Source organism: Vipera ursinii, assembly GCF_947247035.1.
Source record: "Vipera ursinii genome assembly, chromosome: 1".
NCBI lineage: Eukaryota > Metazoa > Chordata > Lepidosauria > Squamata > Viperidae > Vipera > Vipera ursinii.
The window spans coordinates 242,778,950-242,795,533 of NC_139512.1; the positions used below are offsets into that span (position 1 = coordinate 242,778,950).

At 36.7% G+C, this 16,584-nt stretch overlaps 1 protein-coding gene across 3 annotated transcripts in view; it reads left to right on the forward strand.

Annotated features, from left to right (window-relative positions):
• ANKRD6 (ankyrin repeat domain 6) overlaps positions 1–16,584 on the forward strand; it is an 81,176-nt gene that overhangs the window by 11,183 nt on the left and 53,409 nt on the right. For 2 of the 3 annotated variants that reach the window (XM_083373607.1, XM_083373609.1), the window contains exon 2: positions 1,179–1,309. The exons of the other annotated variant lie outside the window; for it this stretch is intronic. The gene's annotated coding sequence lies outside the window, so the exon portion shown is untranslated. The remainder of the gene's footprint in view (positions 1–1,178; positions 1,310–16,584) is intronic. 3 annotated transcript variants of the gene reach the window in all.

Below are 16,584 nucleotides of genomic sequence, written 5' to 3' on the forward strand. Positions count from 1 at the left end.
CTGAGACCAGCCCATCCACTCAAAACACACCCCCACCCAATCAGAACACCCCCACCATTCAAAACACACTCCCATCCAATCAGAACACACATAATCCCCACCCAATCAGCACACTTCCACTCACAGAACACACCCCCTCTGGCAGTTTAAAAAAGAAAAACAAACAGCCACATACTTCTCCCAGAAGAAGGAAGCAGAAACCACTAGCCTGATGATGACGGATGGGATTTCGTCGAAACGTTGCGCCTACACCTTTAGTTCTACGCGGGGAAAAACCCGAAAAACCAAGGATCCATATATATATATATATATATATATATATATATATATATATATATATATATTTCATTTGGAGAAACTTTAAACATTTTCATGGTATCCCTGCCCACCTTTATCTTTAAAATAAAATCAGCCTTCAGGCATAATTCAACAGTTTCCTCTTTGCTCTCTTTATATACCAACCACATACTGAGGTTGACATTAGTTTATACTTATTTTATTCTTTTAAACTCATGAAAGTAATGCTGATATCTAATGCAATCATTTTTAGTCATTCTTAATTAATGGGTTTGAAAACTTTCTAATACTTCTCAGCCAGTATCAATATTTGTACAGACTTAATGTGTGCACTTTATTTAATTGATTGTATAGATAAATATTTTTTTAATTTGCATGGCAGGGAAGCCCATATTGATATCATCCACGGAATTTAAATTTAACATGACATAACTGACTTGTTTATTTTAATACTCTGATTGCGGTGGGGGGGGGAGTTGACTGTATATTCTTAAAGTGTCTTCATTAATGTTACATTCTTGGAATGTGGGGTTTTTCTTTGTTTTGATTAATTATTTCATTGTTGCCTCACCTTTATAATATGATCACAAATGGGTGGATGGAATTATTTGATTTCTGTGCAAATAGCTGGTTGTGTGGAAGGTGAGGCATCATATGGAGAAGAGGCGCTGGAAATAATTTTCAGTCATTTCAGGGTTCTGATTTATAGCTTTTCCATGATGTGCGGCAGTTAAGAAAGAAATGTAGAACACCTCCACTGTGATTTTTGATTCAGGAGAAGTTGCCCCCTGGAAGTCTCATTTGAAGTGTTAGACAATTATATGTACAGTATGTCAGGGTATTGCTTAGATCTAATTACCTCACCTTTCTCTCTTCTATAGAGACAAGTTCCAACTACCAACAAAAATTGTGTTGCCACCCCTCCAGTATTTTGTCAAGATGGAGAAGACTTAAAATTTTAATTAAAATTTGAAAGGGATATGAGGAGTGAATGTTCCCATTCATTGACAAGGCAAGTCTCACTAGTTTTTGTGTGTGTGTGTGATAATAATAGACTTTGTGTGACTATAGTGAACAAAGGAAAAAGAAAATAAAAGACAAAATTTATGGCACACCCTGCCATACATCAAAAACATTTGGAAGCAGTCCTATGCAGCTACAAGTGGGCATTGCACACTGCCCAGAGGCTAACATACAAGGACAAATTATGCATTGTAAAGTTTGCTTGGAGGTGGGAGATACGGTACTTGCAATGTCATCTACTGGATCTCCTGCATAGATTGCCCCTGTGACTATGTAGGATAAATGGGGAGGAAGCTAACCACCAGAGTGCAAGAACAAAAGTGAACTATCAGACGAGGAGACCTGAACTCATTGGTAGCCTCACATTACAATGAACAAGGATGCACATTTAATTTTACAGTGATTAAGATTTTGGCCATGCAGGCACAAAGATGGCCAGAGAAATGATTGAAGCCTGGGAAACGGGCCCCTTGTCAAGTTAACAAGGAGTGCTGATTTACCACCAGTTTATCAAGTACTTAGGGCTTGGCAGCACAAGGAAACAACAGCCAATCGCCAGCCATCAACTCACCAATCAGCCAATAGGAAGGCATCACGTAAATACGATTCACAGAATAACCCAAATAATTTATTCCATGAAGATGGGCTCCAGCATAAATCTGCAAGCTCGGGAAAGTAAATCTCCGGTCCCAGTGACCGACCCAGATTCCATCTTCAAGTATCATCTCGAGTGTGTTGGACCATGATTTCCATTATACCTTGCCCCAAATAGATGGCAGTTATAATCCATCACAGACGAAGGGCAACTAGTTTAGGGAAAGAGCTGCTTTTAGATTGCAAAATAAAGAATGCAATCCTGTATACGTGTACTCTGAAGTACATTTGATTTCATTCTAATAAAGCTTACTGTCTGGCAAATGGTGGTAGGATTGCAGTCTCAATTATTTAAGAAATATGAAATTAGAAATTTTGTGGAGTGGCGAAACATCTGTAAAAAGGAAGCATTGTTGCAATGTCTTTGAATGATGATATTTTTGTTCACTCGTTAACAGTATCACAGGATAGTTTTAAAAAAGAGCCGCACATGGATAGAATCCAACCACGGCAATAGTGAGGCCAAAATATAGAAAGGAACATGAAAGTGTAAGAACCAATTGTCTTCGTTATTACATACTAATGTTTAAAGACTACTTAAAATGTAAAGACCAAACCATGGACTATATCTCTATTAAGCCAATACAATCCAGATTTAAAATATATTATTTCTGTTATTGAATACTCTGAAATACTTGGCACATTTCTTTTAATTTATTTTGTGAAATGCTAACTATAGTAAAACAATAAAGAGGACAATTTTGATGGATTTGGTAAACAAAGATGTTATTGATTGTGCTGAAAGAAAACCTGTAGAAATGCAGTAGGCATGTGATGTCTTCCACATGTTTTTCAGCTCCTGGTAGTGTACCTAATGGCAAGGGTTAATAGGACGTGAAGGGACGCAGTGGCTCAGTGGGTTAGGACGCTGAGCTTGTTGATCAGAAGGTCGGCAGTTTGGCGGGTCGAATCCCGAGTGCCGCGTAACAGAGTGAGCGCCTGTTAATCATCCCAGCTTCTGCCAATCTAGCAGTTCGAAAGCACGTAAAAATGCAAGTAGAAAAATAGGGACCACTACGGTGGGAAGGTAACAGCGTTCCGTGCACCTTTGGTGTATAGTCATGACCACGGAGACGTCCTTGGACAAGCGCTGGCTCTTCGGCTTTGAAACAGAGATGAGCACTGGCCCCTAGAGTTGGAAACAACTAGCACGCATGTGCAGGGGCACCTTTACCTTTACCTTTAATAGGACGTGAAGGGCAAAATATCTAGAAGGGGCTACTCATTCTACAAGTAGAAGATTTCTTATTCCATAAACATCTATTCCTTTGTAAGTTAGGTTTTTATTTACCCATAAAAATTATTTTAAAGGAAAATGAAGAGCAGTGAGGTGACATACATCCTCGTAGCCCTGTGATTTAGTAAACTAATTTAAATATTTGGAAGCTGCATCCTTCCTCTCTGGCTGTAGTTAAATGAAAAGCACAAGAAATAAAAACTATAGCACAAGTGTATTCTCTTCATCGATGTCATTACTGTGTAAAAAAAGAAGTTATGGATTATCTTTTGACAAATTGTCAATTGTGCAGTCATATTGTCAATTGCATACAGAATAAAATGTAGTTAGATGTTTTTGACTCGTCAGACAGCATAACTGCTTTAAATTACTGTTTGTGATGCCTTTGATCTAAGAAAGTTATAATAATTTTTTTTCTCCTGAAATATTTCATTTTCTATATTGCATCAGTAAACCCATTCAAATTAAAATGTGTGTGCCTTTATTGTTGCCAAAAATATATTAATATAGTATTTCATTATTATTTTTTCTTATAATACATCTTTCTATTAGGGTTGATTGATTATAGGTACAAAGCTAGCTCTTGTATCCAATATTTACTGATATTTGTAGAAGATGAATAACTGATATTCCCAACATCTTTCTTAAATTGTTTAATATTTACTGCATAGGTATGTTCAACATTACTCTATAAAATAATACGTAAGGAACCTACTCTATAAATATTTATGTTAGAAAGCTAGATTATTTTGGGATTCTATTAATGATGCAGTTCTGATGTGTGCTTTACCGAATGAATAAATCTGGACACTGTGAAATTGGCTGTATTTCTGGAAAGATGTTTCTGAACATGGATGTTAGCTGAGTTCTGTAAACTTTGAGAGATCAGTATCAAGGTATTGCAGGATCCAGTCTGGGTTAGTGACCAAGCCAGATTGGATCCTGTATCATTACCTGGGACACATATTTCCCTTCATTCGTATTAATGTATTGATGGATGTTTTTGCAGATGTTTTGCCCTCTCTCTGTGAGGCTTTCCCAATGCAGTGGTTGACAAGGGCAAAGTGGGGCGGTGGTGCCTTGCAGTATTTGTAGCCTGCACAAAATTTAATCCTAATTTAAACCCCTCCCATCAAGTTCAAGTTCAAATCAGTATTGGTCTCCAGAACCCAGGAAAAACTAATAAGTATGGAGAGCTAATCTAAATTGCCTCTATCCCAATAAATCCTTAAGACTTTTTTGTATGATGATATTAGCCCTTCAAAATGGACCAAATTAGGAAACCAAGATTATGGATGCTAATACAACTTTTATTTTTATTTTTATTTTTTTTCCATGTTGGAAGCACCAAAGTGCTTCCTTGATGAAAGGATTTGCTGTGATATCACTGTTGCTCCCAGAGGAGACCCAATTGGGGGCTCCTTTCATGTCTCCATGAAGTAACCCACTGGAGTAGTGTCATTAATCTACTTGTGGTCATCCACTTTTGAACTGCTGGGTAAGCTGGATCGTGTGAAGGGAGATCACCAAATCCCGCAGCCACAGGTCTCAAACACGGGCCTGCTGATCATCAGCCCAGCATTCTAACTTTGTGAGGCATTTACTACTTTTATTATAAGGTAAAGAATATTGCAAGTCTGAATGCATCTCCTGCCTCCCTTTATCTTAGGGAGGGTTCTGATATGTTTTCTCAAGTTACACTCTACCTCAGACTCAACTTTCTTTAGTCTGATCTTCGGTTTGGTTGCAGCTCTTCCTGTTATTCCTCAAATTTATTTTTAAACCTATAAAAGTTTTTACTGAACAGATCCAAATAGCCCTTCTATGGTTTGTGCACATAACATTTTGCTCATTTCAAGTACAGCCACACTCGGCTGTGCTTTCAGACTATGAACAAGTCATGCATCTTACAACAGCAACAGAAATAGGAGGCTGTACATTTTTGTTGAGGCAACGACGTTTGACTTAATGTTTCAAATGAGAAACATCTTTTCCTGCCTCTTCATTCCTTGGAGGAGGAATTGATTGGGGAGAGGGAATGCCTACCATTGCTTCCTTATTTTGGTTATCTGTAGTCAACCTCATTTCACCAGCTGTCCAAGCTGATCAATTTTATAGTGCCGCCTTAGTCCCTCTTACAATATTTTATTTATTTTTATTTATTTTATTTTTATTCCATTTATATCCCGCCCTTCTCCGAAGACTCAGGGCGGCTTACAAGCTTAGCAGTAGCCTTCATTCTATGTATATGCCTGCTTATTAGGGCTTTCGCCCCCCCCAAGCGGCATTATTACAAAGTCAGCTTAATTGCCCCCAACAATCTGGGTCCTCATTTTACCTACCTCGGAAGGATGGAAGGCTGAGTCAACCTTGAGCCTGGTGGGACGCGAACCTGCACTAATTGCAGGCAGCTGGTGTTACTTAAGGAGGCATTAGCCCACTGCTCCACTCAAGGCTATTGATCCCCATCTTGGTTTTCTCTTCTTATATAAGTAATTACACTTACTGATAGAACTGTATGTTTGAAATTTATTATACCTGGCAGTGAAGCCATGGAAGAATCATTGTAAAAGCAATCAGGAGGAAAACATGCATTTTTAAATTAAAGTTGTAGAAAAAAAAGACTGCCTGCCTCATGAATCATATGTTCTGAGAATAAAGAAATTATTTCAATAATGATATATACTGCTCATTTAAATCCATCCATTAATTGATTATAGTTTAGCTTGTCACGGGTTGTATAATCAAATGACTTAATAGCCAATGAATTATTCTTATCCATATTCACATCTATTTAGCTTTTAACATTTTGTTATTGTGTAGTTTGTGTAGCCAGGACAAATGATAGAAAGAAGTATGTTATAATGTAACTTTAATGAGAGAGGTTAAATTGTAAATAATTGTATTTACATCTGTGAAAAATATGGGAAGTTACTTCTTTATATTTTTCATTATATATTTTTTTCTACTTTCATCTACCTTTTTCCCCTCTTGCACTTTTAGCTTTTTTTCTGTTATTTCTCTCTCTTTCCTGTTTTATTTTACTGTGTGTTATTTTTATTGCTGTTAAAACTTTTAATAAAAATTATATAAAATGCAAGTAGCTTCTAACGAAAGGAACCTTCTCTGTGTGTGTGTGTGTGTGTGTGTGTGTGTGTGAGAGAGAGAGAGAGAGAGAGAGAGAGAGAAAGAGAGAGAGAGAGAGAGAGAGAGAGAGAGAGAGAAAGAGAGAAAGAAAGAGAGAGACAGACAGACTATTTGTGTGTACTCTGCTTCTAGACCCTCAGCTTTAGATTGTAATGCTCCCAGGGGATTTCTCTATTGACATGGAAATTGGTTTGCCATGTTATGTCAGGCAGGCCCAGTGTTATTCATCTCAGCTGTCCCTCTTCTGGGCGTCCTTTTGTTTCTTCATTTCTAATGCTGCCAGACCCATAGATTTGCTTCTGTTGAGAGCAAGGCAAACACATGTGAGTAACCTGCTGTAAATGTTTGTTTCCCGTGTATCTTTGTGTATGTAACATAGTAGATTCTGGTGTTGGCCAGAAGTAGCTAGCAGGATACTGTTTGCATTTAAATATCTGGGATATTTTACCACTTAAGCCTCATAAAGAACCCTTAACCACCTAAAATAGTAATTGAAGGTTCTTTCCTCTTTAAAACAGAAGACTATTTATGAGCAGGAAACTTGTGTGGTAATGGGCAAACAGTATTAAGCTAGCTTGATTTTTTGGCAGTTTAGTATAAATAAATAAATTTTCTACTGTGCTTTGGAAAATAATAACTTTCATATTCAGCAATTAAGTGAGATAGCTGCAGATTTTGTTACTTAAAGCCTGCTTATCTGTTCTTTTGGTTTATTTACCATCACTCTGGTATGTAACTGTTTCTAATATTTATTTATTTTTAAAAGGTATACAATTCTGATTAGACAAGAGTGGGGTTTGACAAAGAAAACTTGAGAACTCCTGTCATATAGTAGCTAACTGTTTTCAAATATAATAAGGAAAGGTTAAATAATGCATCTGATGTATGAGAACAAGCAATTAAATGCTATAGAAATCTGTATTGCATATAAAACACTGATAGTTTCTATTAATTGTTCTAGAATAGTGGAAGAATTATAGGTTTTAAATGCATATGGTCTTAAACTAGCTTCGCATGAGGAATAAGAGAAGAGCTGATTTCCTAAGTAGAATGTTGTCCCCCCCCCAAAGTGAAAAAATAAATAAAATCCAGGCCAAATTCCAAACCATGAATTTTTCTTTAATATTCACATTTGTGGACAAGCAGGATGGAGTTGTTGTTGTTGTTTTGCCAGCCTGAAGATACTTTCACTAATAAAATTTGAATAAATAATTTGGATGAATATAAATTAATGCAAATCAAATTAAAGAAGCCGTTTGCTCTAACCAAAGTATCCAGTATGTCTTTGCAGTCATCGCTGCCAAATCGTGGAGTTTCCTTAATTTGATGCTTAAATTGTACAGTTTGATTTCAGGCAGTTTTAGGCTGCACCGAAGCCTTTGTGGGCATCATAGGTTTTTTTTCCATGGCAGTATGTCCTATTTCAGCAGATTTCATAGTTATTCAGGCTGCGATGCTGGCTCAGGAATTCTGGGAGTTGAAGTCCACGAGTCACAAAAGAGCCAAGGTTGCCTACCCCTGGCCTAGCCCCACCTACTACGGGGGCTTCCATCTCCTGGGCTACTGCTTCATCACTTCCCTTCTGCCACATTCCATCCTTCTCCCATCCACCTATTTTCTCGCCCATCTATCCAACTGGCCCACCCCTCTTCTCATCCTTCATCCCTCTTTGCCATTACCCTGCTACATAAAAGTTTAGGGCATTGTACTTCTGCATTCATTTTCTAAGGCTGGTTAACCAGTTTCCTTTTTTTATATATAATTATATTTATTTTAAATATTTATAGACACATACACACTAAGTATATACATTTCAAATTAAGAAAGAAAAGGAAAAGGACAAACAAACACTTAACAAACATGCATATAAACTAACTGGGGATTGAAATCCCCTGTGCAGTTATACATAATTACATCCCGGTAAATCTTAAATCTTATTTAACGTTGTCTATTTCGACTATTAAATATTATCATAAAGATTACTATGAAGTGTCATATTAACTATTCTAGGTTTGTTCTATTTTTTAACCAATCATTTCCTTTTTTTTTTTGATGTTCCTCTCACTTTCCTTAAACTCTGCTCTATCCATACCCAGTTAGACAGCAGCATAGCAGCAGAGTTGGAATACTTTTACTTGTGTTTTTTTATTTTTACTTGTTAATATTTTAGTTGTATACCACCCAGAGTGGCTCTGTGAGATAGGCAGTTTCTAAATTTTATCTATATCTATATATGTATGCAGTGGTGGGATTCAAATAGGTGAACAACCGGTTCTCTGTGTGGATGCCACTTCCAGAAGTCCATTCTGGGCCTGGGCGACAAAAAATTAGCTACCGGTTCTGCCTAAGTAGTGCGAACCAGCTGAATCCCATCACTGTATGTGTGTATGCATGCATGCATGCATGCATGCATACATTCTACACTCCTGGTGATCTAGAGTAGATCACCAGGAGTGTAGGTTCTACTGGGAATTTTTTTAAAAAAATCCTGGAAAATGTTATTGGCAAACCATTTCAATCTTGTTACTAATAAGTGATATAGATGATCCGTGCAAACACAAAGAAATTTGAGTTCAGGCTTGACTCAAAGGAGATTGTGAATGTAGTGCCCAAGGTACATCTTTTCAGTCAATATTTTTGTGAAGGAGAAATATTCTTTGTCCAATGAACAGAGGAATTAACCCAGCCACTCCCTCTTCTGAAGGATAGACCCAGCAGAGCAGGAACTTAATTTTTGCTGCCACCACCTTTCATTGAATCAGTTTGGACAGCTAAAATAGCCATTATGTTACCTTTGTTCTCTTTCACATGTCTCTGCGTTGAGAAAAGCTCCATATTACGTTAACCTACCTAAAATCGCATAAAACAATCGTCTAGTTCAGCCTTTTAGCATCGTCTAACAGATTTGCACAATTCTGTTTTCGTAGCCAGGTGTGGGAATGCAAAAGTATTAGATGATGCCAATAGGCTGAACTGGACGATTGTTTTATGCGGTTTTAGGCAGGATTGTTGCTTGGCTAATATTCTGCCCCTCTCCTTAGAAATGTTTCCTTGTAAATTTTTAAAATTTTAGTCGTCACCATGTGCAGATTCTTTCAAATGTAGCTTTGCAATGATAAGAACCAGAAGTATGCCAGATATCCAGAAGGGATCAGGTGCTGCTTCACCTTTTAGAGGCATGCTTAACAGGAAGCATCTGTCAAAGCAACCCACCCCTTTGAGGCTTCAGGAGCTCTAAGATAAAGATTCTTGGTAATTTTATAAACTGTTAGATCTTTAATTTTATATGTATGTATGTATGTGAAAGAAAAGAATCGAGCACCAGGATAGAAAAATAAACTCTTTAATATGCAAAACATATTATACACCCACACATTTGTATGTATATGTGTCTATAATGTGCACACACGTGAACCTTTTTCATTCACTCCTGTGGCTTTCCGTTTAGCATTAAATAAAGTGATTCTTGAATTTGATTGACAATGCTGATACCAGGAGTTTAAATGCTGCAGGTTGTGGCTTGGTGTAGCTCTTTCTATTAGAGAATTGTATAAAGGGAATGGAAGCTTTGGATAGAAGCCTTCCCATTTGAACCGCATATAATGTTAATTAATATCTTTAATGAGTTGTTTTGCTTGCTTGTACAGAAATACTTTAATTGTTTAACAGTAGTAAGCAGATGTTAAGACAAAAGTTCAATGGCATTGCTTTTCTCAAGAGATTTTCATTCAAATTTCATTATAACCGTTTTGGTTACAGATAATGGTAACCATAACTAATATGTGCTTGCAGAAAGTAGTTTATTCTTAGGATATTGAACAAGATACAAGAGTAGCATTCCAGAATCACCTTCATCTAGAGATGGAGCCTTTGATTTTTAAAGTTGTTCAGATTCTAGTTTACACTGAGAACTATACCTTTAATTCAAGGGAATATGAGTGTAATTCCCTATCATGCTAGTTGCATGAACATGTGGATGGGCAGAGTTGAGGGCATATTTTCATTTTGTCCAATTTTGATCTTGTCATGCATTCAGGTGAATGACCAAACAGGATTATAGAATGATCAAATATAAAATTATTACGTTTTGCTGTGTGTTTAGTATGTGTCTGGATTTTGGAAATACTTTGAAACAATCCCTGTTCATCATCTTCCTAACTGCTTAAGATGCTAAATATTACTTCATAAAATATGTTTAACCTTCTAAAGAACAGAAGAAAGAGTAATTGTTTCAGAATATAACTGGTAAGATGTTTGTGAATTTTGACTTTAATATAGTTCTAATTTCTGCAAATTCACTTGATATTATAGAAATGGATATAATTTTTTCCTAATTATGATTTACTAAAAGAAGGAAATGTCTCTAGTTTAGTGTTGCGTTGTAGAATTCTTGGTGCTATTTGACTTGGCTCTTCGCTTGCAGACATTGCTACAATTCTTCTTTCATTTTATTGATGTGATAGAAACATTCCTGCCAAATATATATTGGATACACAGTTCAAGAACCCACTGAAGCATGAACTTCATATTTATCTAGCATTTATAGCTACTTCAGCAGCTGCTTGTATAAACTTGAGAAGCAAATGTTTTGGGTGAAGCATAACATCTATTGAGCAAGTATCACTCGTGTGAGCTTGAAAATATATTATCATTCCATGATGGTCAGGACAGAGTTAAGGAAGTGTTGTCTCAGTGACTGCTCTGGGTCACGGTGGCACAAGTTAAAGGAGCAAATGTGTGCTCACATAACCATTGTCATTGTCGTGGACAATTGTAAAATCAGTAGGCTTTTGGTTTCCTCTTGATTTCTACCCCTAGTTTGAAAGAGTTTTACTGTACAGTTTAGATTTATAGACTGACTACCTAGTGAGCATCTTGTGTCATAATTCCTAACCTCTTGAAGTTTGGGCTGAAGAATATAGGATATTCTTCAGGATATAGGATAGGATATCTGGTATTCAGAGTGTTCAAAAGTCCAGAAGTTATATTAATTGCAGTTTGATTACGGTAAAAGTCTTACAGAGTGTTCAGGCTGAAAACAATCAGAAGCAATGATCGTTCTGAATAAAATGAATCTCTCTTCAGAAATGATGATGTTTGTAGGCAAAATACTGTGTTTGATCATAATTAATAAGAGATATGAAGGATAAACTTTTTGGAAAGTTGCAAACTCTGTAATCCTAAACCATAATTACTCTTAGATAATGACAATTCCAGCCTCAATATGAAATCCACATAATTATCTGTGAAAGATGGGCTTCTTCTGTTTGTAATAGTTTGATTTACAGGCTGATTTTATGGTCCTTTTCAATGTACTTTGGATAACATACTCTAGAAATGTTCTGACATTGAAGAATGAGATGATGATTCATAAAATCAGTGAATAGATAAAGGTTGTGATAATATTAAGAATAGAATAGAATAGAGCTGGAAGGGACCTTGGAGGTCTTCTAGTCCAGCCCCCTGCTCAAGCAGGAGAACCTATACCATTTCAGACAAGTGACTGTCTAGCGGCGCCTCTTCTTAAAAATCTCCAGTGATGGAGTGTCCACAATATAAAAGTTCATTCTTCTTTAAATAAATTATCCTCAATTTTCCAGCATCACTCTTATTTTTAAAATGCCAGTTTTAAGAAGAACTGAAAAAGTAGGTTAGATCTGTGAAGTTTGGTCAAGCTTGATCATCGATTCTGTGAAAATTTACTTCAATTGAACAAAAACCAATTGGCCACCATTTAAATTTCCCGGTGTCCCAAATGATGTGTCCCATCAATGCATTGAGGAAGATAACAGTGAAAGGCAATGGCTAAAGTCAACATAAGAGTCTAGTCTGTGGTAAAAGAAAACTGTGGCAAAAGCATACTCATGAAAATAATGTGGCTTAATGTTTGTGTCAAGTATCACGACACCTTTTCATATTTGTCCATTTGTATAATAAATCATGTCATAGTGGATTGTTACTGATACCACTGAAATGATTACTTGCAATTGATTCTTGGCAGATTCCAAACAATATTCTATTTGAAAGTTGAAGCTCTATCTTTGAAAGGGGGCATTGGCCAAAGCGAGTGCAATGATGAGGAATGCAGGAATTTTCAAGAATCTAGGACTCAGTGATTTTATTATCTTGCTAAGGCTCTAAAATTCTCAGGGGCTGCTTGTTTACATGAATAATAAGATCTGTATATCAGTTTATTCATTCCAGCCTACCTTTAAAGCTGACGGATGATGCATTTGGCAAGGTCTCCGTTCACTATGAAAAATATTTTATCCAATATCCTGATAAATGGTATTGTTTCCAAATATTCACTCTTTTGTTTCTGTGAATTGCCCTTTGCCTCCCTTTTCTGCATCTTAAAACAGGATAAGCATTGGATGTCTTGGGTTTATTTGTATTTAAGTATGTTAGTTTTTATAACGTTTATTACTATTAATGGTAGCTGGGTTTCATGCCTTAGCAGCACTATTAAAAGAAATATATTCATTCATTCAATTTATATTCTGATTTTCCCCTAGGGGATCAGTGTTACACACACACACACACCCCTCCCTTAATATTCTCCCCAAAATAGCAACTCTGTGAAATAAGCTAGACCAGTGATGGCGAACCATTTCCAGACCGAGTGCCCAAACTGCAACCCAAAACCCACTTATGTATCATCAGGTGCCAGGTGACCATGGCCCATTGTGTGGGTGTGGCCCATTGGGTGGGTGTGGCCCATTGGGTGGGTGTGGCTACAGTGGTAACGGCAGACTGGGTGGGACTAAAAAGTTCAATCAATCAATTTCAACTTTGTGAGATCTATTTTTTTCCCTGCGAGAAGTTGAAATTGATTGATTGAACCTTTTTTTTTTGCATATAGCAGTGGAGGTTTTATAAAACCCAGCTGAAGGCCTAGGACTGGGGCAACGGTGCACGTGCCAACAGAGAGGGCTCTGTGTGCCATAGGTTCGCCACCCTGGAGCTAGATTGAGAATTAGAAACTCAGGCCAAAATACTCAGCATCATAATCGGAGTGCTACTCCTAAGTTTCCATATATTTTCTTTTCATTTAAAAAAGACCTTAGCCTTTCAGACCATGGATTATTGCAGCACTATGATCTGTTTTTATATCAGACAGTCCTTGAAACCTGATCTTCTTACGAGAGTAACTTTGCTCCTTTTTTGAAGCCTCTTTTCTTTCTAATAAATGCTTATTTTAACATAATCTGTAACTCAATAAGAACTTGAACCTTCAGTGTGCGTGTGAGAAGTAAGCCAGATACTAGAATAAAAGAACTACTCGATCTTCTTATGCTTTAATGGAAAAAGCTTACATGAACACTTTTCAAAATTTTCAAAAATAATTTAATAATCAAATTTTTCTTGCCAGATATCATGGATTAGCATGCCTTTTTGAAAATGAAATAACTTTTGACTTCACTTTTTCTTCCTTTTTCATAAACACAAATAATTCTAATTTGTAATTACAGGTATATATACATATGTAATACGTAATTCTCATATATATTGTAATTTCATATAAAAAGGGAAGGTATTTCTATCTTGGCTCTCCCTGTAAGCAAAACATACATTTGATTTTATTGTCATACAATCACATTAATATTATATGAATTGGGTTGTTTCTGAGTTTTTGTGCAGAACTTAAGGATTCAACTCATAGATTATGTAATATGTATGTTAAAAATACAAAAAGAATCAAATCATTTAAATAATTCTTTTAGCTGGCAATTTCCCTATAATTACTTGACAGTAAACTTAACTAGATGCAGTGGAGAATATTTCTGTTTTCCATATGAAGCAATTAGCTTATTGAATGTTTATTTTTGAAGTGTGTAATATTCACTAAAGAACAGAAAGAATGTGGTTAGTCTACTTGATTTTTTTCCTATCTTCAAGACACAAAGTAACCATTTTAATTGGATGTTTGATTGATTGATTCAAAATTAGTTGTAGTTTGTTGGAGTGCAGCTAAAATGCTATTTCTTATGTTGATAGCATGATACCTGTCTAATATTAATATTTCACATGTTAAAAAAATCTCATCCCCTCCCTTTCATAGTGAACATTTAGGAGGTCCCAAAATCAAAAATCTCTACTATATTTACTTTCTGCAACAATTGCTGGTCAATTTCATTACATAACTTGCTAAAGCAGATATGTACATTTAATATTAATCCTACTTCTTTGCAAAGGAAATTATGCAACACAAGGCCCAAGCCTTTTGTTGAACTGAAGACGGCTTTATATTGGATATTAGGTCCGGAAAGCTTAGTAAGCATGTGCTGGTGCATGTTATTATCTGTCAAAGCAGGAATTACAGGTCTCTGTAGTAGACTAAAAGCAGAAATGTGAACTTTCTGGGCTAACAGACACAAGGATTTTGTGATGTTGTGTTGTTCTTTCTTTTCTTGCTTCTCTCTTTCTTATGCTAAGCAGCCTGGGGAGAGATTGGCAGAAATCCAAGGACAATGGCTGACTGGTACCCTGACTTGCTCCATTATCTTGCTCATGTCTAAGACAAAAGGCACCCCAATAAGCATAGATCCATCTGCTAAGAAAAGAGAAAAATGGAAAGGTATTTCCAAAAATAAAGAGCTGTGGGGAGAGCTATTTATTTAGTGTCAAGATTTGTTTAGCAAAAGAAGTAGTCTCCATCCCACATTTCCAAAATGAACAGTAACATGTTTTGAGAAACAAACTCACCCAAAATGTAGGCAGCCATATGTCTTTATTAAAGTAAATTCTTTGTATCTAGTTTGGTGAGTTCATGAACACATTCATACAAATACCTTGGCAACTGTTTGGAAGTGGATTGCCGTTGCCTTCTGCTGGAATGCTTTTCCAACTGCCAAGTCTAGTTTAATTGTGCAGAAATGGGACATCACAGTGTAGAAGCTTTTTTAAACATTTGACAAACAGTATTAACCTTGAAAACTGGTCCAGAAGGATACAGTGAATGATGGCATTGAAAGTCACTGAAAGATCAAGGAAGGCAGGATGCATGCACCATCCCATCTAGCCCCATTAAAGGTTATCTACAAATGCAATCAATGCCACCTCTGTACTATATCCCAGTCTGAAACCTGAGTGAAAAAGATTCAGATAATTCATTTCCCTCAGGGCTGTCTGGAATTGCAAACCTACCATCATTTTCATTAACGCTACACAAAAATCTTACAAACTCATCTCATCTGAAAGTCATGCCACACAATGTCAAGGGAATAATAAATGCTGCTTTGTAAAATTCTTGTTTTGTAATTGCTCTCATTCTTCATTAAACTGTCGTAATATTATGAAATACTGTTCATAATAAACACCACAGTCAGGACATCACAAGTAACTTCCAGTGTATCCAACATTTTTATCCAGGATATGTTACTTTGGGGGTGAGGGTGGGAGGAACACAGGAGACTTCCTGTGCTGCATCACTAGATCATTTTAAAATTTTCCAGTAAAGGGACTCTAGCTCAGAGGTAAAACACTTGCTTCCCCAGTCCAGTAGTGCCCAGATGTTTTGGGACTTCAACTTCCAGAATTCACATCTGATATGACAGAGAATGAGGTGGCTGGATGGAGTCACTGAAGCAGTAGGCGTGAGCTTAAATGGACTCCAGAAGATGGTAGAGGACAGGAAGGCCTGGAGGAACATTGTCCATGGGGTTGCGATGGGTCGGAGATGACTTCGCAGCTAACAACAACAACAAATTATTGTCAAGCTGAATGGGAATCTGGGAGATATACTTCCAAAGTGGATACCTAGAAACCATCAGCTTAGCAAAGGCTTAAGAGACTGGACTGCCATTTGTCTGAAATGGTATAGGGTTTCCTGCCTGAGCAGGGGGTTGGACTAGATGACCTCCAATGTCCCTTCCAACTTTATTATTATTATTATAAAGGCTGCATTGTGATGAGGATGATTCCAGCTTCGTCGTCTGGTATGTAGAAAGTGATGGGAAGGACTCACTGTTCCTTGAGATTTCAGTCCATTTTGACTGCTTGGTTTCAAAAAGGCATTCCATGGGATAAAGAGGATTCCTATTAAAAGTACAGGTAGTCCTCGACTTACGACTACAATTGAGCCCAAAATTTTTGTTGCTAAGTGTAAACATTTGTTAGGTGAATGTTGCCCCATTTTATGACTTTTCTTGCCATTGTTGTTAAGTGAATCGCTGCAGTTATTAAGTTAGTAACACGGTTGTTAAGTGAATCTGGCTTCCCAATTG